The sequence below is a fragment of the Sapajus apella genome, unplaced genomic scaffold (genome assembly GCF_009761245.1).
Source record: "Sapajus apella isolate SASKATOON/1434 unplaced genomic scaffold, GSC_monkey_1.0 scaffold32, whole genome shotgun sequence".
Taxonomy (NCBI): domain Eukaryota; kingdom Metazoa; phylum Chordata; class Mammalia; order Primates; family Cebidae; genus Sapajus; species Sapajus apella.
Genome location: NW_022436972.1, coordinates 16,388,147 through 16,404,776, shown reverse-complemented (window position 1 = coordinate 16,404,776; position 16,630 = coordinate 16,388,147). Strand labels below are relative to the sequence as shown.

The 16,630-nt window shown below is 43.5% G+C and overlaps 1 long non-coding RNA gene across 1 annotated transcript; it reads right to left on the bottom strand.

Moving 5' to 3' along the window:
- Positions 1–1,493: 1,493 nt before the first annotated feature.
- On the bottom strand, positions 1,494–16,428 carry LOC116562399. The gene is made up of 4 exons (XR_004273921.1): positions 14,710–16,428; positions 4,320–4,409; positions 3,980–4,061; positions 1,494–1,576 (listed from the first exon to the last, which is right to left on the bottom strand). It is a non-coding gene; the product is annotated as an uncharacterized LOC116562399 (long non-coding RNA).
- Positions 16,429–16,630: the final 202 nt, after the last annotated feature.

Here is a 16,630-nt window from a genome sequence, read left to right as displayed (position 1 = left end):
AAGTATTCATAAGCCATGTGGAATTGACTCAGGCTTCCCCAAAGGAGTGGAGTAGAGACTTATAGTGCTCCCCACAACAGAAGCAACTTTTCTCTTTTCCTTTTCTGCTGTGTTACCGTCAAGTCTTCTCCTTCTCCCCATGCCCGCCAAGCTTAGCCTTCTCAACTGCATGCTGAATGCATACTAAAGTAACAAGTAATGGAACATATAACTACATAAAGCTTAAACAATAAAGTTTATTATCTCTGGGGGTACCATTTTCAGACTTAGTTAATTAAGGGACATAACAGTATCATCAAGCACCCAACCCATGTGCTTTCTATTTTCCTTCGTGCCATCCCCAGCCTGTTGGTTTTCATCCTTAGAGTTTCCCTCATGGTCACAAGAAGGCTGCCATAGCTCCAGAAATTATGTCCACACATAACTACATCTGCCTCCCGACATCATAAAGGAAAAACTTGCACAGAAACATCTCAGAAGACTTACCTTTAAACTCCTCCACCGGGGTTGGGTTACATGCTCACATCCTAACAGTAAAAGTTATTCAGCTTAGACAGCAGAATCACTTGAATCCAGGAGGCAGAGGCAGGAAAATCACTTGAACCCAGGAGGCGGAGATTATAGTGAGCCAAGATTGTGCCATTACACTCTAGCCTGGGCAGTAGAGTGAGACTCCGTCTCAAAAAAGAAAAAAAAATTATTCAGGTTGAGTACCACAAAATGCTTGGGACCAGAAGTGTTTCAGATTTCAGATTTTTTTCCCTAATTTAAAAATATTTGCTTTATACTTACCAGTTGAGCATCCCTAGTCTGAAAACCTAAAAAAACCTAAATGTTCTGATGATCATTTCCTTTGAGTACCATGTTGGCACTCAATACATTTTGGATTTTAAGGCATTTTGGATTTCAGATTTTCAGATTAGGGATGTTCAACCTGTATTGGCATTTTTAGTCTCTGGAGTTGGAAAGCAGATTCTGACAGAAGGGATGAAAGGTAATGCAAGAATGGCTGTTGGGAAGAAAACCATCAGACTCAGCCACCCTGAGTAGCTTGGTGTCCTACTCACCTGTGTGCTCTGCAAATGCAATGCCCAACTATGACTAGGCCATACTCTTAAAGTCTGGGTAAGATCCATCTAATATTACTCAGGAAGGCCCTTTAGAGTCCCACCCCTGCCCCAATCCTAGCAAGGTTATCAAAGCCAGAGGTATCAAAACTCTTTCCTTAGAGGAGTTTTACTCATCTTTCTACTTTTACTGCGTCTCCACGTGAACAGCAATTCTGCAGCCTGAGCATTATCCCATTTTTCAGATAAGGAAACTGAGTAACAGAGAATTTAAGTGACTCACTAAGAGTCAGATAACTACCAAATGGTAGATTAATATCTGAACCCAGGGCTGTCTGGTTCCAATATCCTTGCCGTCAATGAAAGCAGAACGAAGACCCCAAATGAAAAAGCAAAGAAGACAGACTGGGCTTAAATTTTACCAGAAGAGTAAATATCTTCTTGGTCCTTTAGTAACTGAAAACCATTACAAGATTCTACAGAGGAATGTAATTTCTGTCCTTGGTTATCTGGAAAAGATAAAACAGAGCAGTGCTTTTAGTACTTGGCCGAGGACAAGGAGGCATTTTAAAGTGTCGGAATGATTGAACACAAGCCATGCTGCTGAGTTCTGGACACCCAGCCCTTTAAATGGGGCCTGGGGAGACATTTACTGAGGGCCTGGCCCCTGCTCAGAGAAAAGGGGTCCTAGGCCAAGAAGCTGGGTAAACAGATATTTTTGCCACGGTGTGGTAAGTGATATTATGGAACTATGAACAGGGCTATGAGTGTGGAGGTGGGGAAGAGGGCGGAGAGAGTAGACAGTAGAAAAACCCCTGACTGAGGTCATCCCTGTGTTCCAGGACAGTGCAGTCACTCGTTGCAAAACAGGGACCTTGAGTCATGAGGAAAGAGCTAAAATGAATTCAGTAGACACCATTAAACAAGGCAGGGGATGGGAGGTGTTTTGGAAAGATTTCCTTCTGATATGATGGTTTACAGGAAAACATTTTAGCAATTTTTTTTTTTTTTTTTGAGATGAAGTTTCACTCTTGTTGCCCAGGCTGGAGTGCAATGGCATGATCTCTGTTCATCACAGTTTCTACTCCGAAGTTCAAGCAGTTCTCTTGCCTCAGCCTCCCAAGTGGTTGGGATTACAGGCAAGCACCACCATGCCTGGCTATTTTTTTTTTTTTTTTTTGTATTTTTAGTAGAGATGGGGTTTCTCCATGTTGGTCAGGATGGTCTTGAACTCCCAACCTCAGGTGATCTGCCCACCTTGACCACCCAATCCCGCCTGGCCCACATTTTAGCAGTTCTGAATGTAAATTTCAGTGGTTTGTTTTTAAGCTTGGTTTATGGAGCATTTCACAGGGATTTATGAGGGTTATTTCTTATTTCATGTAAAATAGTAAGTAATTTGCATACACTATCTCATTTAAGCTTAAAATAATCCTGTGAAGTTGATAGTTCTACTTTCCCGCTCAAAAAACATTTTTTTTTTTCCGTCAGGGAGCAGTAACTCACACCTATAATCCCAGCACTTTGGGAGCCCGTAGAGGAAAGATCATTTGAGTCCAGGAGTTTGAACCAACTTGGGCACCATACTGAGACCCCATTTCTATAAAAAAATAATAATAATAGTAATAGGCCAGGTGTGGTGTCTCATGCCTGTAATCCCAGCACTTTGGGAGGCCAAGGCAGGTGGATCACCTGAGGTCAGAAGTTCGAGATCAGCCTGACCAACATGGAGAAACCCCGTCTCTACTAAAAACAAAAAAAATTAGCTGGGTGTGGTGGGGCATGCCTGTAATCCCAGCTACTCAGAAGGCTGAGGCAGGAGAATTGCTTGAACCCCGGAGGCGGAGCTTGCAGTGAGCCGAGATCGTGCCATTGCACTCCAGCCTGGGCAACAAGAGTGAAACTCTGTCTCAAAAAATATATATATTTTTTTTTTTTTAAAAAGAAAACAACAACAACAAAATAATAATAATTAATTTGTTTTTCAAAATTTTTAATCACTTCCCCCACACAGTGCACACTATTTGTGGTACAGCAATTGATCAGAGAGGCAAGACAACTTGCCCAGGGCCTCAGTTCTTAATTGGTAGAGTGGGAATCAGACCCTTCCTGTCATGAGGCTTCTGGAAAAGCCACTCCCAGCAAACACAAGATTTCCTGGGAAAGGTGGTTATAGCTTAGTATACTACATCCAGATAGAGAATAGGTATCCTGTGCTCACAGTAGAAAATCAACAAAAATGGTAATGAGGGTTGAATGATCATCAGTAAAAAGGACTTTTTCTAAAAATAAACGGATAATGGGCTGGGCAAGGTGGCTCATGTCTGTAAGGCCAGCACTTCGGGAGGCTGAGGTGGGTAGATCACTAGGTCAAGAGATGGAGACCATCCTGGTGGCCAACATGGTGAAACCCTGTCTCTACTAAAAATACAAAATTTAGCTGGGCGTGGTGGTACATGCCTGTAACCTCAGATACTGGGGAGGCTGAGGTGGGAGAATTGCTTGAACCCGGGAGGCGGAGGTTGCAGTGAGCCGAGATTATGCCGCTGCACTCCAGCCTGGGTGACAGAGCAAGACTCCATCTGAAAAAAAAAAGAGATAATGGTGAATGGTGTATTCTCATATATTTCTATAACAAAGCATTAAGGAATTCAGCTTTAAGGAGAAAAGCAAGTTTGTCACCCTGTATTTTCTATAGCTTGGGCAAATTGACAGATGTGCTACAAAATGGAAGCAATTAAACAGCGATCAATCCAGACCCTTAACGCTCAAAGAGTTACTCATCGCCTGGCTGCTTGTTAGAAATGCAGATTCTTGGGTTCCTCCCCAGACCTACTGAATCATTTGAATAGACACCCCAGTTGACTTGCATGCACATGAAATTTGAGGGGCTTGCTGCTCTGCATAGACACCTTTCTCTGCCATTGTTTCTTCCATTGTGAATAATCTTATGAGTCCATGAAAAGCAAATACATGAATAGGTCATATTGTGGGCTGCAAAAGACAAATTTGATATCAATGCAACATTTGCCATCTTTTTAACTGAGTTTAACGTTAACTTACTCTAATAACTTCTTTTGAATAGATTTTTAGGAGAATCTGTGGTCATACAAGAGGAGAGGGAAGATAATGGGTAAAAAGAAGTCAGCAGGAAGGAAAAGGAGGGTGTTTTCTCCAATGGCACAGACCAATCATTTGACACCCTTAATGTGTTATCAAATTTCTGCAGGGGTCAGATGTGAAGCCCATTACTTGACATGCCCGCTGGGTGGTCTGGACTTTGAACAATGGCTTCTCCCATCTGGAACCCTCTGCTATTTTACAAACGTTTCAATAGCTCTGCTGAAAGCAAGGAAACAACAGCTGGTGAATAATCTCATTCTATATTAATAGAGCATCGCTGACCCATCCAGGTCCCTTAATACTTCATGAAACAGAAGATCCTTTCTTTCCCAGGGCAAAGAAGGGAAGTTTCAGCCATACCACATTACAACGTGAGTAGAAGCACTGCAGGAGAATGAGCAGAAAGAATTTTTTTTTTTGGCAAACCCACTTCATTGGACTTTTTCAGATGAGGATTAAGTTAGGCTAAGGGAGGATGGAAGAGAATATCTGCATTAAATCCCTGGACTTTACCTATGCAAACAAATAACCAGAAAGTAAGAAGATTCTTGCCCCAGCCTTGCCTCTGTCTTCTATATGTGCAGCTCTTTCTGTGAAATCAAGGTAGAGATGTCAAAGTTAAGTGACAACCTGAAATATAAATGTGGACTATTTTTAATACCAGGGCTAGCTGGTGGTTTAATGTTAGCGGAGTCAAATAAAGCAGAATGTGACAACACTACCAGTTAATGAGTGTTTGTTCCTGCGCCAGTAGCATTTTTAACACTGTAGAGAATTGCAAAGGAATAAGGAATAATCTGTGATTTCAAGGAACTTCATTTGGCTAGAGGATTTCTTCAAGACAAATGACTAGAAGCAGGGATGTAAAATATAAACTGAAAGATATATACCTTAGCCAATTATACCATCACTAACACATACAGAAAATGAAGATTTTAAAAAATAAAAAAATATTTTTGAGGCGGAGTCTCACTCTGTCACCAGGCTGGAGTGCAATGGTGCGATCTCAGCTCATTGCAACCTCTGCCTGCTAGGTTTAAGCGATTCTCCTGCCTCAGCCTCCCAAGAAGCTGGGACTACAGATGTGCACCACCATGCCCAGCTGATTTTTGTATTTTTAGCAGAGATGGGGTTTCGCCATGTTGGCCAGGATGGTCTTGATCTCTTGACGTTGTGATCCGCCCGCCTCAGCCTCCCAAAGGCTGGGATTACAGGCATGAGCCACCGCACCTGCCTTTTCTTTTCTTTTTTTTTTTTTTTTTTTTGAGACAGAGTCTCATTCTGTTGCCAGGCTGGAGAGCAGTGGCACAATCTTGGCTCACTGCAGCCTCCGCCTTTCAGGTTCAAGTGATTCTCCTGCCTCAGCCTCCCAAGTAGCTGGGATTACAGGCATGAGCCACCACGCCCTGCTAATTTTTGTATTTTTAACAGAAATAGGGTTTTACCACGTTGGCCAAGATGGTCTTGATCTCTTGACCTTGTGATCTGCCCACCTCGGCCTCCCAAAGTGCTGGAATTATAGGTGTGAGCCATCATGCCCTATAAATGTTTTGATTTTATTAAAATCAAATTAAAATGTTTTGATTAAGTAACATTTCTAGAGATTCTGTCAAGACTTTTAAAAAAATTACTGGAGAAAAGTAATTCTTTAACATTTACGAAAGTTCATTTGGGTATTCCTGCTCCAGTTCTCTCAGTGTGGAATAGATGGAAAGTTGCTAGAAGGGAGTGGTTACGTGCCTCGGGAGGAAGCTGGACCAGGAATAGAGACTAGCTAATGAGAGGTAGGGAGAATGGCGGAAACTTCTTAAAACAGTAGTTCCTAACCTTTGCCTTTTGTTTGGATCAAGAACTCTGTGACGGTTAATTTTATGTCTCAATTTGGCTAAGTAACAATGCCCAGGTGTATATGGTCAAACATTATTCTGGACATTTCTGTGAGGGTGTTTTAGCGAGAGATTAAGGTTTCAATTGGTGGACTCTGAGTATAGCAGATGGCCCTTCCTAATGTGGGTGGGTCTCCTTGAATCCACTAAGAGACTGAGAAAAACAAAAGACTGACTCCTCCTGAGCAAGAGGGGATTATCCGGCCTGACAGCCTTCAGACCTTAACCGCAGCCTTGGCTCTTCCTTGTCTCCCGACTGCCAGCCCACCCTGCAGGTTTGGGACTTGACAACCTCCACAGTCATGTGACCCAATTCTTTAAAATAAGTCTATTTATAATCATATCCTATTAGTTCTGTTTCCCTGGAGAACCCTAACACAGACCCTTTTGTGAGTTTTTAGAAGGAATATTTATTGAATGTCTTCTATTTGCCCAACTATGGACCCTCTTCCTAGAAAATTGCACACGGATACAAAATTTTACATATGGTTTCCAGGGAATCACCAAACCTTTGAAGCACATCCATGGATTCCCTTCCTTCATTTAGAAACACCTGGGCTGGCTGGGTGCGGTGGCTTATGCCTGTAATCCCAGCACTTTAGGAGGCTGAGGCTGGTGAATCACCGGAGGTCGGGAGTTCGAGACCAGCCTGACCAACGTGGAGAAACCATATCTCTACTAAAAATACAAAATTAGCTGGGTATGGTGGCGCATGCCTGTAATCCCAGCTACTCTGGAGCTTGAGGCTGGAGAATTGCTTGAATCCAGGAGTCAAGGGGTTGCAGTGAGCCGAGATTGCGCCACTGTACTCCAGCCTGGGCAGCAAGAGAAAAACTCCGTCTCAAAAAATAAAAATAAAAACCCTGGGCCTCCAGCTCTTTATATAAAGGACACATAGCTGAATATTTCCCCATCCAAACATTCCTGCTCTGAAAGCAGTTCCCACCTGGTGGGTGAAGTGAGGAGTCTACCTGCACAGAGTTATCAAAGAACCAGGAAGGCATCGGGCCACAAACCTCCCTCTCCCTCGCCTCTCTGGGATGCTGGAATTTCTACGTTAGCATCAGCACTTTGGGGTGGATGTTTGTTCATTTAACTAGAATAATGCATTGTTACTATTCATAACAATGGGTGTGGCTGAGACTAGCTGGTTATTCTGAAGCTAAAACATCAGCACTGCCTTCCTTGACATTCTCCTTATCTCCTTGTCCTTGCTGATGGACTGTGAATGAAGGTGATGTGTGTCACCTCCAGTCAGAGGCCATTCAGATGGGGATGCCTTTCATGCAGATTCAGTGAAGGACTTCTCTGAGGTATAGACAGAGGCCCCAGAGGGCCAAGGGGCCTCTTTCTCCTGCACTCCATACTGGACTGTGACACATGTAAAAGATCAACCTTCGTTTGTGTTATTTATGTTAAATGACTGAGATCTAGACCTTGTCAGCTTATCCTGACTAATGCACACAGGAATTTTACCATTAGGAGAAAGATATTAGTGAAATATTAGACAAATACCAACTTTAAAACTCTAATATGATCTAGGCCAGGCACAGTGGCTCATGCCTGTAATCCCAGCTTTCTTGGCTGGGCACAGTGGCTCAGCACTTTGGGAGGCTGAGGTGGGTGGATCATGTTAGGTCAGGAGTTCAAGATCAGCCTGGCCAACATGGTGAAACCCATGAAAACAAAAAATACAAAAATTAGCCAGATGTAGTGGCGCACGCCTGTAGTCCTAGCTTCTCAGGAGGCTGAGGCTGAAGAATCACTTGAACTCGAGAGATGGAGGTTGCAGTGAGCCAAGATCGTGCCATGGCACTCCAGCTTGGGTGACAGAGCACAACTCCGTCTCAAAATAAAAAGAAAAAGAAAACCTTTGTTTATGATGCCGCCTATGTATGTGATTGGCTCCCCCTGCACTCACTTTTTATTTATTTATCTTTTTTGAGATGAGGTCTCACTCTGTCGCCCACTGGAGTGCAGTGGCATGATCTCAGCTCACTGCTACCTCTGCCTCCTGGGCTTAAGTCAGCCTTCCGAGTAGCTGGGACTACAGGCGCATACCACCACACCTGGCTAATTTTTTTTTCTTTTGGTAGAGACCAGGTTTCCTCATGTTGCCCAGGCTAATTTCAAATGCCTGAAGTCAAGTGATCCGCCCGCCTCGGTCTCCCGAAGTGCCAAGATTACAGTCTTGAGCCATTGCACCTAGCCACCCTCACACCCACTTTTTAAAAACTTTATATTACAGAAAATTTCAAAGATATACGAAAAAGGGAAAGTAATGTAATGGATCATCATTAGGCTTCAACAATTATCAATGTGTGGAAATTCCATTTCATCTATTTCTCCCTATCCCTTATTCCCTGTTTTCTACCATTTCACTGAATTATTTTGAGATGGATCCCAGACTTCACATCATTTCATTCATACATATTTTAGTATGTAGCTCCAAAAAATGGATTGTTTTTTTGAAAAAAACATAACCCTGATGTTCTTATCACACCTAAAAAACTTCCTTAATATTGGCAAATATTCAGAATTCAAATGTCTCCAATCTTCTCGTAATTTTTTTTTTTTTTTTTTTTTTTACAATTTGTTTAAATTAGTATACAAACTTGGTCCACACCTGCAGTTGGCTAATATGTCTAGTGGCTCTCTTTTCATTTACAAGCTGCCCTGCCTTCTTTTCTTTTCTTTTCTTTTTTTCTAATTTATTTGTTGGAGAAACTGGGTCATTTGTCCTGATGAGATTCCCACATTCTGAATTTTGCTGATTGCATCCCCCCTGTGGTATCATTCAACCTGTTTCCCTAAGCCCTGTATTTCCTGAAAAGTGTCTGTTAGATCCACAGCCTTGATCAATTCCTGCTTGATATTTTGACAAGGTTATTTCAAAGGTGGTGTTGTGAACTTCCTGTTGCATCTCATCAGGGGCACATGTCTGCTTCTCTCCCATTTTTGTAATGTCAGGATTAATTAGGGGGTTCAGGTATTGCCAGCTCAATCCACCCATTAGAGAGTTCCCCATCAGCATTTCCCCTAATAGTTTCAACAGCCATTGGTGATCAGTGCTTGGATATATTTTTTTCTATGATTGCAAAATTATGGTATTCTAATTCTATCATTCCTCATTCATCTATTAGCTGAAATGCTTCTAAAAGAAGACCTTTCCCTCAACAACAATTTAGTTACCCTGAAATACAGTTCATATACAAAAGACAAATGCTTGATTCTTTCCCTTTTTAAACCAGTTTTCAGAGTAATGAGTTGGTTCCCTAGCAACCTGTAAAGGTGACCTATGAGAATTTTTTTTTTCTGGTATAATTATAAACTCATGGATTTTAACATATTTGATGTATTTCAATCCAGTGCAGATGCTTAAATTATTCCATCTTTGAACAGTGAGTTTCTTTCTATTGGTTCCTAACCTATGTATTTAGGACACAACCCAGTCATCTCTGAAAGCTTCCTTACTTTCTAGTATAACAAAATGTCCATTTCTTTTCTTTTATTTCCTTTTTCTTTTTCTTTTTTCAGAAGCCTTGCTCTGTCGCCAGGCTGGAGTGTAGCGGTGCGATCTCAGCTCACTGCAACCTCTACCTTCCAGGTTCACGCGATTATTTTGCCTCAGCCTCCCAAGTAGCTGGGACTACAGGCACATGCCACTATGCCCGGCTAATTTCTGTGTTTATAGTAGAGACCAATTTTTCTATTTTCAGTGGAGACAGGGTTTCACCATGCTGGCCAGGATGGTCTCTATTGCTTGACCTCATGATAAGCCTACCTCGGCCTCTTAAAGTGCTGGGATTACAGGCGTGAGCCACTGCACCTGGCCTCCTTTTTCTTTTCTTTTTTTCTTTTCTGTTTTTTTTGAGAGAGAGAGTCTCCCTCTGTCACTAGGCTGGAGTGCAGTGGCATGATCTCAGCTCATTGCAACCTCGACTTCCTGGGCACAAGTGATCCTCCTGTCTCAGCCTCTGGACTTGGTGGTACTTACCACCATGCCCAGCTAATTTTTTTTTTTTTTTTTTTTTTTTTTGTAGAGACAGGGTTTTGCCACGTTGCCCAGGCTAGTCTCAAAACTCTGGGTTTCAAGCAATCAGCATATCTCAGCCTCCTGAAGTGTTTCTGTTATAGATGTGAGCCACCAAGCCTGGCCCAAAATGTCTATTTCTTGCCTCAGCTCTGGAATCAGTGATTATTCAAGGAAGTCCTGGTTCCCTTTAGTAACAAATTAGATTTAGAAACCACAGTCGCAGAACTGACCACCTCTCTACCTGGGAGCCCTTTCCTCACATCCCTCACATCTTCATGTGATCCTACTTCCTTGATTGTTTCAGCCTTTCCACAAGGGAACAAAAGATTAACAGATAAAGGAAACCCATGATATAGTCACGTGTCACCTAATGACAGAGTTGTATTCTGAGATATGCATCATTAGGAGATTTCGTCATTGTGTGAACACTGTAATGTTCTCACACAAATCTAGATTGTATAGCCTGGTACATGCCTAAACTAATACTCTAGACTATCCCTCCTAGGCCACAAACCTGTATAGCATATTACTGTACTGAATATTGTGGGCAATTGTAACACAATCATAACTATTTGTGTATCTAAACATATTTAAATATGGAAAGGGTGGCTGGGTGCAGTGGCTCATGCCTGTAATCCCAGCACTTTGGGAGGCAGAGGTGGGCAGATCACCTGAGGTCAGGAGTTCAAGACCAGCCTGGCCAACATGGTGAAGCCCCCTCTCTACTAAAAAGACCAAAAATTAGCCAGGCATGGTGGCTCATGCCTGTAATCTCAGTTACTTGGGAGGCTGAGGCAGGAGAACTGCTTGAGCTTGGGAAGCAGAGGTTGCGGTGAGCTGAGATCACACCACTGCACTCCAGCCTAGGTGACAGAGCAAGACTCTGTCTCAAAAAAGAAAAAAAAAAACCAGGCTGGGCACAGTGACTCTGTAATCCCAGCACTCTGAGAGGCCAAGACGGGCGGATCACCTGAGGTGGGGAGTTCGAGACCTGCCTGACGAACATAAAGAAACCCCGTCTCTACAAAAAATACAAAAATTTGCTGGTGGTGGCAGCAGCAAATGGCAGGTGCCTGTAATCCCAGCTACTCGGGAGGCTGAGGCAGGAGAAACGCTTGAACCCAGGAGGTGGAGGGTGCAGTGAGCCGAGATCACGCCATTGCACTCCAGCCTGGGCAACAAGAGGAAAACTTTGTCTCAAAAAAAAAAAAAGTCTCCCCACAAAATATGTCTTCTATCCAGGCCGGGCGCGGTGGCTCACGCTTGTAATCCCAGCACTTTGGGAGGCCGAGGTGGGTGGATCACGAGGTCAAGAGATCGAGACCATCCTGGTCAACATGGTGAAACCTCGTCTCTACTAAAACTACAAAACATTAGCTGGGCATGGTGGTGCGTGCCTGTAATCCCAGCTACTCAGGAGGCTGAGGCAGGAGGATTGCTTGAACCCAGGAGGCGGAGGTTGCGGTGAGCCGAGATCACGCCATTGCACTCCAGCCTGGGTAACAAGAGCGAAACTCCGTCTCAAAAAAAAAAATGTCTTCTATCCATAACTCACCTCATCTCTCTCTTTTTTATTCACAGATTTCTTTATATTTTGAACCTTTCTTTTAATAATTTCTGAATTAAACAAAAGTTATTCTTTTTCACAAAAAAGAATACATATCTTCCCTGGCACATTTTATATAAACTTAGAAAGCAAAGAATGCTGAACTATCAGATATTGACATTCTATAGATGAGAACCATTCTATAATTTTAAAATTATTTATCTATTTTGAGACAAGGTCTCACTGTCACCCAGGCTGGAGTGCAGGGGTGCAATCTCAGCTCACTGCAGCCTCCACTTCCTGGGATCAAGTGTTTCTCCTGCCTCAGCCTCCTGAGTAGCTGGGATTACAGGCACCACCACGCCTAGCTAATTTTGTATTTTTAGTAGAGATGGGATTTCATCATGTTACTCAGGTTGGTCTCAAACTCCTGAGCTCAAGCAGTCGACCTGCATTGGCCTCCCACAGTGCTGGGTTTACAGGGGTGAGCCACCACGCCCAGCCAATGTTAAGATTTTAAACTACACAAAAAGTTCAACATGTAAAGCCATTTTAACCATTCGAAAGCCTATGAAAATCAGTATTTTATCTAGGTAAAAAGCTTTAAGTTAAGTTTTATAGGACACAATATTCCCTTCAAACTAACAAGTTTAGACTAGTCTTTTTGTTTAATTTATGAGTGTTCTTTTATTTATAGGCCAATTTGTTTTGTTTTGTTTTTGTTTTCAAGACGGAGTTTTGCACTTATTGTCCAGGCTGGAGTGCAGTGGTGCGATCTTGGCTCACTGCAACTTCTGCCTCCCAGGTTCAAGTGAGTCTCCTGCCTCAGTCTCTGGAGTAGCTGGGACTACAGGCATGTGCCACCATGCCCAGCTAATTTCTGTGTTTTTAGTAGAGACGATGTTTCACTATGTTGGCCAGGCTTGTCTTGAACTCCTGATCTCAGGTCATCCACCCACCTCAGTCTCCCAAAATGCTGGGATTACAGGTGTGAGCCACCGTGCCCAGTCTATAAGCCAATTAGTATGCTAGATACAAGCATATCACACAATGAAGTGACCTATACGAGACAGCTGGATTTGTTATTTATAAAATTGGGACCTGTCTACCTGGCCAAATATTGTTTGCTGCAATTGGTATAGAAGACAGGAAGAGGCAAGGAAGGGGCTCTTGTAGCATCAAATAAAGAAGGAAAGAGGCAAAATCCATTGCTAAAGGGGAGACCTCAGAGTCTCTGAGCTGCCAGAGAGGTTACCCAGCAGCAGAGACACCAAAGAAAAATGTTTGGGTGGCTGCTTGTCTGCCACTGTGGGAAGCGGTCCATTGGATCAAGGGTCTGGGACCTCCAGTAAACTTACTTGATTGAGCAAGGTAGCTTGTTGGAGCTATTGGAAGGTTAGTCCTAACATCGACAGGGAGCTTTCTCCTCTCACCAGGGATGATTAGGACCTCCTCATTGCTGATTACCAGGGGCTGGTAAGTTGGGTGCTCTTGTCTGGGCATCCCAGACACCAATCTTGAGACACTTCCTGAGGCTGGGTAATCCTGAGTCAGAAGGGTGCTTACAGCATCATCAGTAATTGTTCTTTTTGGTTATTTCTTTTGGTCTTTTCCATTTTTGCCTTGTCTTTACTGTTATAAACGTTAAAGGCCATGTTTAAGAGTTGGTTCAGAGGGGATTGGGGGTCTCACTGTTGCTCTGTGCAGCTTCCTCCTAATGTCAGAGCAGACTGAGTAATAAAATGCATACCCAGGAGAGCTTGCCTTCCGGGCAGTCTGAGTCTGTATTAGTATATTTCCTGAGTTTCTCAACCAAACTACCCAGAAAGAGTGAGATTTTCATCTTTACCCTGGATTACATCTCTAACCTTATCATAATTGACAGGGTTAACCATACACTCTCCTCTGCTTTTTCTCTATGGTACAGCAAGTGGACCACAATACTTACAAGTCATACCAAGTCAAAGAACATGGTCAATTTAACAAACTCTTCTACAAACTTTCATGGATTCTTTGAAAATTGGCAGAATTTTTCCTTCCAAAAAGCCAAATCAGACATAGAAAATGGCATGTGTATTCTAAGTATCCCCCCATCTCCATCAGCTACTTCCCACAATGAACACAGCTTTGACTTCAGGGGCTGATGTGGAGCCACATTTCTGGGGGTACTGGTTGGACTACTTTCTCCAGCAGCAGAAGGTTTAGGCTGGGGCTAGTTGGATAGGTGGAGGAGTGCCTGATGACCTTTGGGTGGAATCCTGTGTTAGAGAACTGGCAGGACCCCTCAGAATTGGGAGACTGAGGAGGCTCTGGGAGGGATTAGGCCTTCTAAGGGAAACAGCTAGGAGGGGGTCCCTCAGGCATGACTTTCTAGTGCCTTTTTTTAAATCCCCTCCATCCCCCGGTGCCTTGAAGTAACACTGAATCAGTAAAGGGCCATGAAAGCCTGTATATAAGGGACCTCTCCCCATTTTCCTTCTTTTTAATGTTAATTGTAAAATAGTATTATAATTTATAGAAATATGTTTAGGCTAAATCTCTTGGCCTTCTAATTTGTATTGGACCCAAATGGTGTTGCAATAGGACATGAGTTTCTTTTTCTTTAAGCCAAAATTGAATTTGCTCCAATAGCCTAAAAGGCATCCTAATGGTGAGTCCTAATGCTGAAAATCCCAGAGCATCCAGAGGGCGATCAACAGTGAGCCCCATAGACCAAGCTGGGGCCACTGAACAACATTACTCTGGCATCCCAGGGTCAACACAACAGGGGACCTCTCATAACCAAGTGTTCAGCCTTAAATAACTGCCCAAATACAGTTAGCAGGGAGCCAAAGCAAAAACTGCAAAGAAAATATATATTTCAGGGTAGAAAATAAAATAAAATGGCTGACAGAAAAATAAAATGGTGTTAGAAAAGAAACGACCTAGAAAAGGGGCAATTGGGATGTGATCAGGTGTGCTATGGGGGACTTTGAAATGACTGTCTAAGCCAAAGGCCTTATTTTCCTGGCTCACCTGATATTTGGGGGGTGAGGTAAAAGGGATACTTACCTGTCCACAGGAGCCAAAATGGGGCCCCCTGGTCTCTGATGGGGGGTGCAGGTGAAGGAATGCTCCCCAGGCTTCCCTGGCATGGGCAGGCTCGGCTGCTGTGAGGAAACTGACATGTGGTCCTGCAGCTTCCCAGTCAGAGCTTTGGATCCCTGTGCTATGGCTGCTCGTCCATCCACTCAGCTCCACCATCTGCCAGGAAAGATGATGGCTGTGAAAAGAACCTTTGGTTAGTGTTCCAGCTGTCTGCAGCTTTGATCCTCACAGCCCTGACTGACTGCTGCACCACCACCTCTCTCTGATTGCCACCTCTCACCAACTGACTGGTCACTGTCTTGTCATCTTGCTGTCTCACCATTTCTCCCTCTCTCAAGTCTTTCTTTTCACTTGGCCTCTTTGTTCATTGCTACTGTCTTGCCATCTTGCCACTGATCACTGCCATTTCTGCAGTCTCAACACCACATTGGTCACTTCCTCTCACTCACTATTTCATCCCTTTGTGGCCACCAGAAGGCACAGGATAGGTGAGCCCCAAGACTGGGGCTTAGCCCAGAAGGGTTCTTGGCCTTGCCCAGGAAATAATTCAAGGGCAAGTCAGTGGTGTTAGATAACCTTTTCCTGAACAGTGCTGCTTCTTGCAGAGCAGGGTTAACTCATAGGTAGTGTGCCTAGAGTCAGCAAACTATGGGCTCTCAGCAACTAAATTTATACTCACTTATAATCACTTTCAATTATTTGCAAATTAAGGGGAGGGTTAATGCAAATTGAAGGGTGAGCTATTTAGAACTTTCTAGAATAGGGATAGTGACTTTTGGGTCATTGCCAGGGAATGACCCTTGGTGGTAACTTTTGGGTTGTTGCCATGGCATCTATAAACTGTCATGGCACTTCTGGGAGTGTGTTATGCTAATGAGCAATGAGGGCAGCTAAGAATTGCTTTTTTACCCATCTGCTGGTTTTGACTAGGTTCTTCACTTTATCTTTTCTGGACTAGATTCTGTTTTGGTTGGCAGGACTGTGGCCAGAAAACAAGTTCTGCTAGTCTTCTATCTCACTATCACATGATAGACACTTGAAAAATGTTTATTGAATTGTATAAATGCTCTCACTTGATCCTAACTATAAGACTAAAGTAGCCATCAGTGTCCCACATTACCAAAGAGGACATTGGTTCAGAGGTTGTTCCACTAATATGGCAGAGCTGGGATTCAAACCTAGGTCTTTCCCACCCCAAAATGCCACCTCTCTAGAAGTCTCCCTAAAATGTATAAAACCAGCTGTGCTCAGACCACCGTGGGCACATGTCATCAGGACCTCCTGAGGCTGTGTCCAGGTGCGCGTCCTTAATTTTGGCAAAATTAACTTCCTAAATTGACTGAGACCTGTTCACAAGGCCAATGAATCACTGCTCTTCATAAGATTAAATAACTCCTAGTGTGGGAGCATCAGAGGCACTAAACTGGAAAGAGGACAAGGTGGTCAGCAAGTGAGGGGCTTGAAGGTGAGAATAAGAGGCGACACGGTCACTGGCGATGAAAAGGTCCAGCACGTGACATCCAGAGTAGGAGGCTCAAGACCACGTGAGGCGTGGAGGTCAAGGAACCGAGGGGCCAAGGTGTCAGACGGATCACTCTCCAAAGAGTGGATCATGAAAATGAAGGCAGTGAGGCCAATGCTCAAGTCCTTAAGAGACAAGGAGGAATGACCAGGGCACTGGCAAGTGACAGCAACAGGAGGGAGGCAGGTTTTCAGTCTGATGGCATAAACTTCAAGGGAGCTTTGTGCAGCATCTACAAGGCACAGGGATAGAAGACACACATAGTCTCCCTCCCTCCTTTCATGGGTTAGGCAAGGAAGGGTTCTAGGCAAGGAAGTTACAAGACCCAGCTAGACTGTGAAAAGATCTCTTGGACTACTGTAT